At 37.1% G+C, this 10,857-nt stretch overlaps 1 non-coding gene across 1 annotated transcript; it reads right to left on the bottom strand.

The window, feature by feature from the left end:
* Positions 1–9,873: 9,873 nt before the first annotated feature.
* On the bottom strand, positions 9,874–9,946 carry TRNAK-UUU (transfer RNA lysine (anticodon UUU)). The gene has a single exon. It is a non-coding gene; the product is annotated as a tRNA-Lys (tRNA).
* Positions 9,947–10,857: the final 911 nt, after the last annotated feature.

The raw sequence follows: 10,857 nt of genomic DNA, 5'->3' as shown, positions 1-10,857 counted from the left end.
CCATGTCCCCTGCATCAGCAGGTAGACTCCCAAGCACTGTGCCACCAGGGAAGCCCTTCTGTATGGTTTTTAATTTATACCTCCTTAATTTTATTATGGCTGCTCTACAGATTACAATATGCATCTTTAATTTAGCACCATTTACGTCAAATATCCTACCTACTTCATGAATAATATAAGAGCTTTTCAACAATGTAGTTCCATTTAGACTCCTCGCACTGTCTGTGTTATTGTTGCCATTTATTTTACCTCTATATATGCTACAAACCCTACAACATGTGACTATTTATTTTGCTTTTAATGGCCAGTTGTCTTTTTAAAATAATATATGATATACACAGAAAACAGGTTGGTGGTTGCCAGAGGTCAGGGTGAGGGATGGACAAAATGGATGAAGGTGGTCAAAAAATACATATATTATATATTTTATATATATTACAGTTCTTACTATGTATAAAACCATATTATCTGAATCCTGTGCACATTGGAAAAGTGTACTCACTTTGCACAGATGTCTGGTAACTGAAGTTCTGTGCAAACTGGGAACATTGTTCTGATACACACAAGTTTCAGCCAAGGCAGTACTGTGCAAATTGAGGACTGCCTATACTATATATCTGTGTGTATAATTTTAAATATATGAATATTTGTGTGTATTATATTATTATATATTATATTAAATGCTATATATTAAACTATTGTAAACATTATTGTACATATAATGTATATTACAATAGTTTTCAAAGTCCTTTTTTTTTTTTTTTTTTTTTTTTGCGGTATGCGGGCCTCTCACTATTGTGGCCTCTCCCGTTGCGGAGCACAGGCTCCGGTCGCGCAGGCCCAGCGGCCATGGCTCACGGGCCCAGCCACTCTGCGGCATGCGGGATCTTCCCGGACCGGGGCACGAACCCGCGTTCCCTGCATCGGCAGGCAGACTCCCAACCACTGCGCCACCAGGGAAGCCCTCAAAGTCCTTTTATGTTGTACATTATGTGTGTATATATATATATACATTCTAGTTCCCTTTATTCCTTCCTGCATATCAAGATTTTTTTCTAGTATTAATTCCCTTCAGTCTGAGAAAGTTTCCTTATTATTACTTATAGTAAATATTTGTAAGAAACAGATTTTCTCAGCTGTTTTCTATCTGAAAATGACTTTATTTTACCTTCATTACCTTTATTTATTTTTGTCCACCTCTTACCCAACCTCTGGCAACACCAGTCTGTTTTCTGTATCCACGAGCTTGGTTTCTTTTAGATTCCACATATAAGAGAGATCATACAATATTTTTCTTTTTCTGTCCAACTTACCTCATTTAGCATAATGCCCTCAAGGTCCATCTGTGTTGCAACAAATGGCAGGATTTTCTTTTTTTTCTCCTGGCTGAATAATATTCCATTATTCACACACACACACACACACACACACACACACACACACACACAGATGCGTGCACACCTCGTTTTCTCTATACATTCATCTGTCCATGAATACTTAGTTTGTTTCATGTCTTGTCTACTGTAAACAATGCTGCAATGAACATGGAGGCACATATATATTTTCCAGAAAGTGATTGTGTCTTCTTTGAATATTTACCCAGAAATGGAATTTCTGGATTATATAGTAATTCTATTTTTAAATTTTTTAGGAAACTTCATACTGTTTTCCATAGCGACTGAATCAGTTTACATTCTTACTAATAGTTCCTAAAGGGTTCTTTTTTCCTCCACATTTTTGCCAACACTTCTTATCTCTTGTATTTTTTTTTTTTTTCGGTACGCGGGCCTCTCACTGTTGTGGCCTCTCCCATTGTGGAGCACAGGCTCCAGACGCGCAGGCTCAGCAGCTATGGTTCACGGGCCCAGCCGCTCTGCGGCACGTGGGATCTTCCCGGACCGGGGCACAAACCCGTGTCCCCTGCGTCAGCAGGCGGACTCTCAACCACTGCGCCACCAGGGAAGCCCCTGTCTTGTATTTTTAATGATGGCCATTCTAACAGGTGTGAGGTGATATCTCATTGTGGTTTTGACTTGCATTTCCTTGATGATTAGTGATGTTGACCACCTTTTCATGTACCTGCTGGCCATTTGTATGTCTTCTTTGGAAAAATGTCCATTTAGTTCCTCTGACCATTTTTTTAATAACATCTCTATTGGAGTATAATTGCTTTACAATGGTGTGTTAATTTCTGCTTTACAACAAAGTGAATCAGTTATACATATACATATGTTCCCATACCTCTTCCCTCTTGCATCTCCCTCCCTCCAACCCTCCCTATCCCACCCATCTAGGTGGTCAGAAACCACCTAGCTGATCCTGTGCTATGTGGCTGCTTCCCACTAGCTATCTATTTTATGTTTGGTAGTGTATATATGTCCATGCCACTCTCTCACTTTGTCACAGCTTACCCTTCCCCCTCCCCATATCCTCAAGTCCATGCTCTAGTAGGTCTGTGTCTATTCCTGTCTTACCCCTAGGTACTTCATGACCATTTTTCCCCCTTAGATTCCATATATATGTGTTAGCATATGGTATTTGTTTTTCTCTTTCTGACTTACTTCACTCTGTTTGACAGACTCTAGTTCTGTGACACATATATACAATGGAATATTACTCAGCCATAAAGAGAAATGAAATTTAGTTATTTGTAGTGACCACTTTTTAATTGGATTTTTTGTTTTGCTATTGAGTTGTATGCATTCTCTATGTATTCTGGATGCTAACCCTTTATTAGATATACAATTTGCAAATATTTTCTCCCATTCCACAGTTATCCTTTTTATTATGTTGATGGTTTCCTTAGCTGTGCAGAAGCTTTTTAGTTTCATGTAGTTCCACTTGTTTATTTTTGCTTTTGCTTCCTCTGCATTTGGTGTCAAATCCACCCCCCACCCCCGCCAAAAAAAAAATTGCCAAGATCAATGTCAAGGTGCTTTATTTCTCTGTTTACTTCTAGTATTTTTATGGTTTCAGGTCTTACATTCAATTCTTTAATATTTTTTTAGTTGATTTTTGTGTATGGTGTAAAACTGTTTAATTGTTTTGCATGACCTGTCCAGTTTTCCTGACACCATTTATTGAAAAGATTATCCTTTCTTCATTGTATATTCTTCTCTCTCAAATTCATTCTTGAAAATTTTTTTTGCTGGATAGAGAATTATAGACAGACAATCTCTTTTTCCATTCAGCACTTTAAAGATGTTATTCCTCTGTCTTTTGGCAATAAGGCATTCTTATTATTGTTTTACAGCAAGTAATATTCTTGCCAACTAAGCACTTTTAAGATTTTCTATCTATCTTTAGTTTTCCGCAGTTTCATGATAATAGGCATAAGTGTGGATTTCTTTTGTTTATCCTGATTCAGGTTTCACTGAGCTTACTGTATATGTAGGTTAATACATTTCACCATTTTTCATAATTCAGCCATTATGTCTTTTTTTTTGCTTCCTTCTACTCCTCATTTTATTTATTTATTTATTTTTACATCTTTATTAGAGTATAATTGCTTTACAATGTTGTGTTAGTTTCTGCTGTATGACAAAGTTAATCATCTATATGTATACATATATCCCCATATCCCCTCCCTCTTGAGCCTCCCTTCCACCTTCCCTATCCCACCCCTCTAGGTGGTCACAAAGCACTGAGCTGATCTCCCTCTGCTTATGCAGCTGCTTCTCACTAGCTATCTACTTTACATTTGGTATTGTATATATGTCAATGCCATTATGTTTTTAAATAATGCTCTGTCTTATTCTCTCTCCTGTCATTCTGGGATTCCAATTACACATAGGTTAAATTTATTTTTTCATTAGTCTGTGGTTCTTGAATGCTCTTTCTCTCTCTCTACTTCAGTTTGGATACTTGTTGTTAGTCTATCTTCATGTCCACTGACCCTTTCTTCTGCTGCTGTATTCAGTCTGATATTAAGCCCATTGAATGAATTACTTGTTTTGATATTGTATTTTTCTAACATTTCCACTTTTTCAAATAGTTTATCTTCTTGCTGAAATCTCTCATTTGTTAATCTCTTGTTTGTTCATGTATGTTATCTACCTTTTTTATTATATACTTTAACATGTTTTTTCATAGTTATTTAAAGTCTTTCTTTACAAGTCAAACATGTAGATTATCTGAGTCTCTTCTCTTGTGTTTGTTTCCTTTCTTGTCCATGGGTCACAGTTCTCTGTTTCTTGTCGTGTTTCTTAATTTTTTATCATATGTGAAACAACATTGTGTAAGAAAATTAAAGACTGAAGTAAATATGCTTTCTCCCAGAGAAAGCATAATCATTCCTCTGTCTGACCACTAGTATGTGGGATTTAAATATTTAAATATGCAGTTGAATTGAATATGGGTTTTTTTTGCAACTATACTTAGATTCAGTTCCCTGATAATGGCTTCATATATTTTGAGGGTTAGATTAAGACATTCCTTTTAACAGAGATTCAAATCTAAGACCAGTGAGACTTCAAATATCTATGTATTACACATAGTTGCTTGTTGTAAGAATATAGGAAATAAATCTCTCTTTCACTTTCTAACCAGCCCCCTGCTGTCTCCCTCTCCCCCTGGCTGCATCCAAGTCTCCCTCTTCTTCTGATTCTCTTACAACTTTTTGGTTCACTAAGTAGTTTTCTTTACACTCTAGCTCTGATCCATGCATCTTCAAGCCCCAGGAGGTCCTTCTAATCCTTAATTCCCTGCCTCAGTCTTTATTAGGCCACTGTAGTGTACTCAATGAAGATTTTGTGTGCACCTTGGGAGTAAGAGCTGTCAGTTCTCTTTCTCTGCTCATAGCCTCCTGCAGGCTACTGCCTTGTACCCATGAAAGATCTGTGCACCTTGGAAGGCCTTAATTCTCCTGTTCCACTTCAGCACCCTCCTCCTGGTCATTATCTTGCACTCAGGGAAGGGTTCACGAATCTGTCTCATCTCCCCTGCCCTGCTCTCAGCCATTAGTGTGATACTCACACACAGCCAGCCAGAGAATTGAAGGAGATATGGCAGGTGGATGTAGAGTGCTTTTAGACTCCTCAGAATTTGAATCTGTCACATCAGACATATGTAGTCAATACTAATTTGTTAATAGTTTGGTTTCTCTTCTCAGCCATCCTTGGGGAGTTGTTCCTACTTCTGCATTACCTACAGAGATGAAAGCACCAAATGACCCCTTGCCATTTCTGGAATTTAATTCATTCAGGTGTCTCTGTGTCTTCAGTGTGATGATGTATTTTATAATTTATCCATGTTGCTCTCATGACTAGGGTGGAAATTTTTGTTTCCAACCCAGAAGTGGAAGTGCTTTTCAAAACTTTTAGCCAAAGCATATCTATAAAGCATTTAAGATTCATCATTTTGTGATGGAACTGAAGATGCTATTATTACGGCACTACTTGAACCTGAAATTTATTTGAAATTTCATGATTTATATTAAAAATTTCACCCAAAGCATACATTCATCTTCATATTATGACAGGATCAAAGAATAAAGGTGCCAATGACTTGACAAAAAGTCATTAAAATTCCATGTTTGTTTCAGTCTAAAATGGCACTTTGGATAGCTTTACCATGCATTGCAATCAGCCCTGGAATTAATATTTGTGCCCTAAGTTGTCACACACTTAGCACAGCAAAGAATGGGAAGTTTGTGATAAATAACACTGCCATTGCTGCCAACAAAAGGATGTACTAAGGATATTTGGAGCATGTGTCTGTGAAGCAGAGAGGGAGAGCTTGAAAATACACCATGGTAAGCTGAAGAGAATTGCTATCTCATAGGAGCTGGGATGCGGTGGTAGGAAAGTCATATTTATAATTATTAAAAAAAAAAAGAGAGAGAGGCTTGATCTAGGCAGCCATCTTGAACAGGACAAGGGCCAAGTATTGAAGGAGCTCTTGAATGACAGCCTAGATTTCCTCACCACTAGGAAGACAGAGTGGGCTTGAGGAGAGTGAAGCTAGGTGGTAGGGTCTCCTTATTGGGAAAGGGAGGAGTTGCCTATGGATAGGCAGGTACATCTCCTGACAGCAGGAGATTCAGTATCAGTGAGCATGTAGAGAAAGGAGATATTGGATTCACTGGAGCTTGAGTATGTCATACAGAAGAGATAGAGAATTAAATTGAGTTCCAAGGAAGAGAATTTCACAGGAGGTACCTGCCATTCAATCCCTTCGTTCTTCTTTCCCACATCTAACCTTGGTTCTCTGCTTTTCCTACTTCTCATGCACTCATAAAATACATGATTTCCATGGCCTTTTCTTTCACAGTCTATTGTCCATTTCATTACCAAGTATAATCTTTGATTTAGGCTTAGCTCTGTGTTGAAAAATCCTTTGTGGATTCTGGTTCTCATGTCCTTTGATACTGTCAAGAGCTTCTCCTGAAAACTGAAGTTCTACTCATGGAGTTTCTAGAGAAGCATCCATTTAATGAGAAGGGAGAAATGGAATCAGTCACAAGGTGGCAGAAGAGTTCAGCCCCACCCTTTATGAAGCATCTTGAGAGACCTCTATTTCTTCTTGAACTGGTGGGAGGGTTGAAGTTCTATCTGATCTGCTGGGACTTCTGAGAATGGGACCTCAGGAATGACCCCAGCTCCACTGAGCTCCTCAAGGCCAGGCTCAGAGGAAGGCCCAGTGGAGGTGTCTATGAGGACACATCTTTCACACACGTCTGAGGGAACTTCCCGTTGAAAGTTCGGAAAGGAGTGGACAGAGCATTTCACTTCCACATCGTCTTTTGTTTGGATTAGTAAATACTACTTACTTTCTGCTTATGTGGATGGAAAAATATTTTAAAACCAATTATTTAATGGTAAACTCATGGTATTAAAGACTGCTGTTTTTTTTGGTGTGTGTGTGGTATGCGGGCCTCTCACTGCTGTGGCCACTCCCGTTGCGGAACACAGGCTCCAGATGCGCAGGCTCAGCGGCCATGGCTCACGGGCCCAGCCGCTCCGCGGCATGTGGGATCTTCCCAGACCGGGGCACGAACCCGTGTCCCCTGCATCGGCAGGCGGACTCTCAACCACTGCACCACCAGGGAAGCCCCAAAACTGCTGTTTTTGAGAAGAATTTATAATAAATAATCTTCTTATTAAAAACAAAACAAAACAAGCAATAAAAGGAAATGAAAATGTAAAGTGGTGGCTGTGTAAAGAGATTTTCTGAATAAGCCGTGCAATCTGGGCAGTGGGACAGGATCCTGGCCAGATCTCTCCCAAATTCCATCTCCCTTGCCCAATTCCATCCACATGGGCCTCCCTGGAGACCTTGGATCCTGTCCCAGCACCCAGGCCTTTGCAAGTGCCATGCCCTCTGCCCAGAATGTTCTACTGCTTCTCCAAGAAGTTCCTGTGGCTCACTCCCACATTTCCCTGACAACTCCCTGCTGTCTTAATCCTTTATTCTACTTTAGGACTTATCACCTGAAATTTTCTTATACTTTTTTCATTTGTATTGTCTGTCCCCCCATTAGACTAGGTGGTCCATGTAGGCAGGGATGTTGTTAGTTTCTTTTCTGTAGCCCATGTTCCCAGAACAAGGACTGACACATCTTACATGTTCAGCTAATATTTTAATTATTGATGAATCAAAAAATGAATAAGTTAAAGGAGGAATATCAAAAAGAGAATACATCAAAATGTTGACAGTAGGTATTTTCATCTATTGAGATTATGTTCTTTTTATCTTTCAGAATTTCAGAATATATTACACATTTTTCTATATTCTCTACAGATTCTAGGACCAGACCACCTTGGGTGAAAGTCCCACTGTGGTCTTTAACTAGCTCTGTGGTCAAGGGTATATGAATTAATATCTATGCATCTCAGTTTCCTCATCTGTAAAATGGTGGTAAAGAAATACATACTCTCAGCTTGTTCTAAGAATTGTATATTAAGTGCTTTGTAAATATTAGTCATTATGTTAACATCATCATTACTATGTTACCGTACCATGTGAACTTTCATAATTGTACAGCCTTTTTAGAAATGTCATACTTTATCCTTTTATCCTTCTAATCTGATTTTTGTAAAAATGTTGGATTTTTGTTTTCTCACATTACGAGGCACACTGGGTAGTCAAAAGGATGGATACCACACTTAAGCAGTTCTAAAAACTGTTCTGTCTCTGTACTACTATTAGCATTCATTTATTTTAACTCTTCATTTTTAAATAATTTAAGCCTCATATGGAAGTTGCAAAAATAATATGGAATATTCTAGTATCCCTTTCATCCATCTTCCCCCAATGATATCAACTTATACAACCAGGGTAGAATGATCAAAACTAGGAAATTAACATTGGTACAATACTATTAAATAAACTACAAACATTATTTGGGTTTCATCAGTTTGGGAATACATTCATTTTTTGAGAGTGTGTATGTATAGTTCTGTGAAATTTTATTACAGATATGGATTTGTGTAGCCATCAACATAATCAGGATACAGAACTCTTTTATCACCACAAATAAATTCTCTCATGTTATCCCTTTATAGTCACACCTTTCCATTAACACTGATGACCACTTATCTGTTATTCATCACTATAATTTTGTCATTTTTAAAATGTTATAAAATTGGAGTCATACAGTATGTAACCTTTTGAGATTGGCTTTTTGCACTTAGTATAACATCCTTAGGGTCCATCCAAGTTGGTGTGTGTAACAATATTCAGTTCCTTTTTATTGTTGAGTAGTGTTTATTTGTATACATATACCATGATTTATGTATTCACTGTTGAAGGACATGTGGATTGTTTCCAGTTTTGCACTATTGCAAAATCAAGCTGGTATAAGCATTAGTGTACCAGTTTTTTATGCATCTATGCAGTCATTTCTGTAGAGTAATTATCCAGGAGTGGGAAAATTAGGTCTTATGATGAGTGTGTTTAATTTCATAAGAAACTGCCAAAACATTTTGCAGAATGGCTGCATAAATTTACATTTCCATCAGCCATGTGAGAAGTCGGTGTTTTCAACAGCCTCCCTTGGATACTGACAGTATATTTTCCTTCAGTCATTCTAATTTGTGTGCAGTGGTATCTCATTGTGGCTTTAATTTACATTTCCCTAATGGCTAATGGTATTGACCATCTCCTTATGTGCTAATTTGCCATCCAAATATCCCTTTTGGTTAAGTGTCTGTTTCTATCCCTGACGATTTTCTAATCCGATTGTTTGTTTTCATAATGTTGAGTTTAGAGAGTTCTCTATATTTCCTGGATATGAATCCTTTTTTGGTTATGTGGTTCACAAATAATTTTCCCCAGTCTGTGGCTTTTTGTTTTCATTATTTTATCAGTGTCTTTCAAAGAACAGTAGTTTTTGACCTTTATGAGCTCTAGTTTATCAGTCCTTTCTTTTGTGGATCATGCTTTCAGTGTCCTCCTCTATAACAAGGGTCATGAAGATTTCCTGTCTATGTTTTCTTCTAAAAGTTTTAGAGATTTACATTTTACATTTAGATCTTTAATTCATTTTTTGAGTTAATCTTTGTATAAGGTGTGAGGTTTATGTTAAAGTTCATGGGGTTTTCTTGTTTGTTTTTTCACGTGGTGCCTAAGTGCTCCAGCGTTATTTGTTGAAAAGGCAACGAATCCTTCTTCCACTGACTTGCTTTTGCACCTTGTGAGAAATCAGTTGGCTATACTGGTGGTGAGTCTATTTCTGAGTTCTTTATTCTGCTCCAGTGATCCATGTGTCTATCTCTCTGCCAAATACCACACTGATGGCAGAGTTGTACACTAAGTCTTGAAACTGGGTAGAGCAATTCCTCCAATTTTATTCACCTTTCACAAAATTGCTTTAGCTATTCTAGTTCCTTTACTTATCAATATAAATTTTATTATTATTATTTTTTCTTTTGGCACCTGGACAGGGACTTGAACCCTGGGCGTTCAGATTAAAACTCTGATACTCTACCAATTGAGCTACCCAGGCACTCTCAATATGAATTTTCGAATCAGTTTGTCTATATCTTAGGTGACCAGTCTTTTAGAGAGTCAACCTGGGAATTGTCATACTAGACAAAATAAATTATAATAACATAATATGTAATAAATAATTATACACAAGCAGTATTTTACTTTAATATAATATATAAAATCAGGGTTTATATGTATATTAAAATCATATATTATTTATTATTTTGGAATTGTAATTATTTGCTTCATTTACTTTTATATTACCTAACTGACATTTTTTAAACAAAATAAAAAATAGGACTACTTAATAGTGGAAGTTAGTAGTAACTAATTGTTGAACTAATAAGTAATACCTGTGAGAAAATATAACAAGATTTTGTTTCTGCCCTCTGATACAGCAATTTATTTTAACTCTTGATTTCATATTTGAATATTGTAGGCTATAGTTTAGTTTTTCTTAAGATGCACACATGTAAGAAATTTAGAGGAATATAAATTCAAAAAGATATAGGATATTAATACATTTAACTTTAAAATAACAATGACATAATTCTTTCTGTCCCATGATACATGGGCTATTTTTTCTCCTTCTGTTTCCTTTTCCAATAACATTTCTCTACAAAGCCTGTAGCGTTTGTGATAAGTCGTGTTTTTCATGCAGTGATAAGAGGAGCACAAACATATGGTTTCCTTTGACTTGCAGCTCTGCCCTCAGCCAGTCCACCTACACTGATTCCTTGCGTAAGTCCAATGTGATGACATGAAACTAAATGTTTTCTCAGCAAACACTTCTTAGCCTAGGGTACTTAGGATTTTACTTATCAGCAACAGTAGATTTTTAGATATATAGGAATTAGTTTCCAGCTTTCCAAAATGTCCATTTTCAAAACAAATATTTGAAACACAATGTACTTTGAATCTACAGCC

Source organism: Lipotes vexillifer, unplaced genomic scaffold (genome assembly GCF_000442215.2).
Source record: "Lipotes vexillifer unplaced genomic scaffold, Lipotes_vexillifer_v1.1 scaffold360, whole genome shotgun sequence".
NCBI classification, from domain to species: Eukaryota; Metazoa; Chordata; class Mammalia; order Artiodactyla; family Lipotidae; genus Lipotes; species Lipotes vexillifer.
The sequence above is the reverse complement of the archived record's forward strand: the minus strand, read 5'-3'. Positions and strand labels throughout refer to the sequence as shown.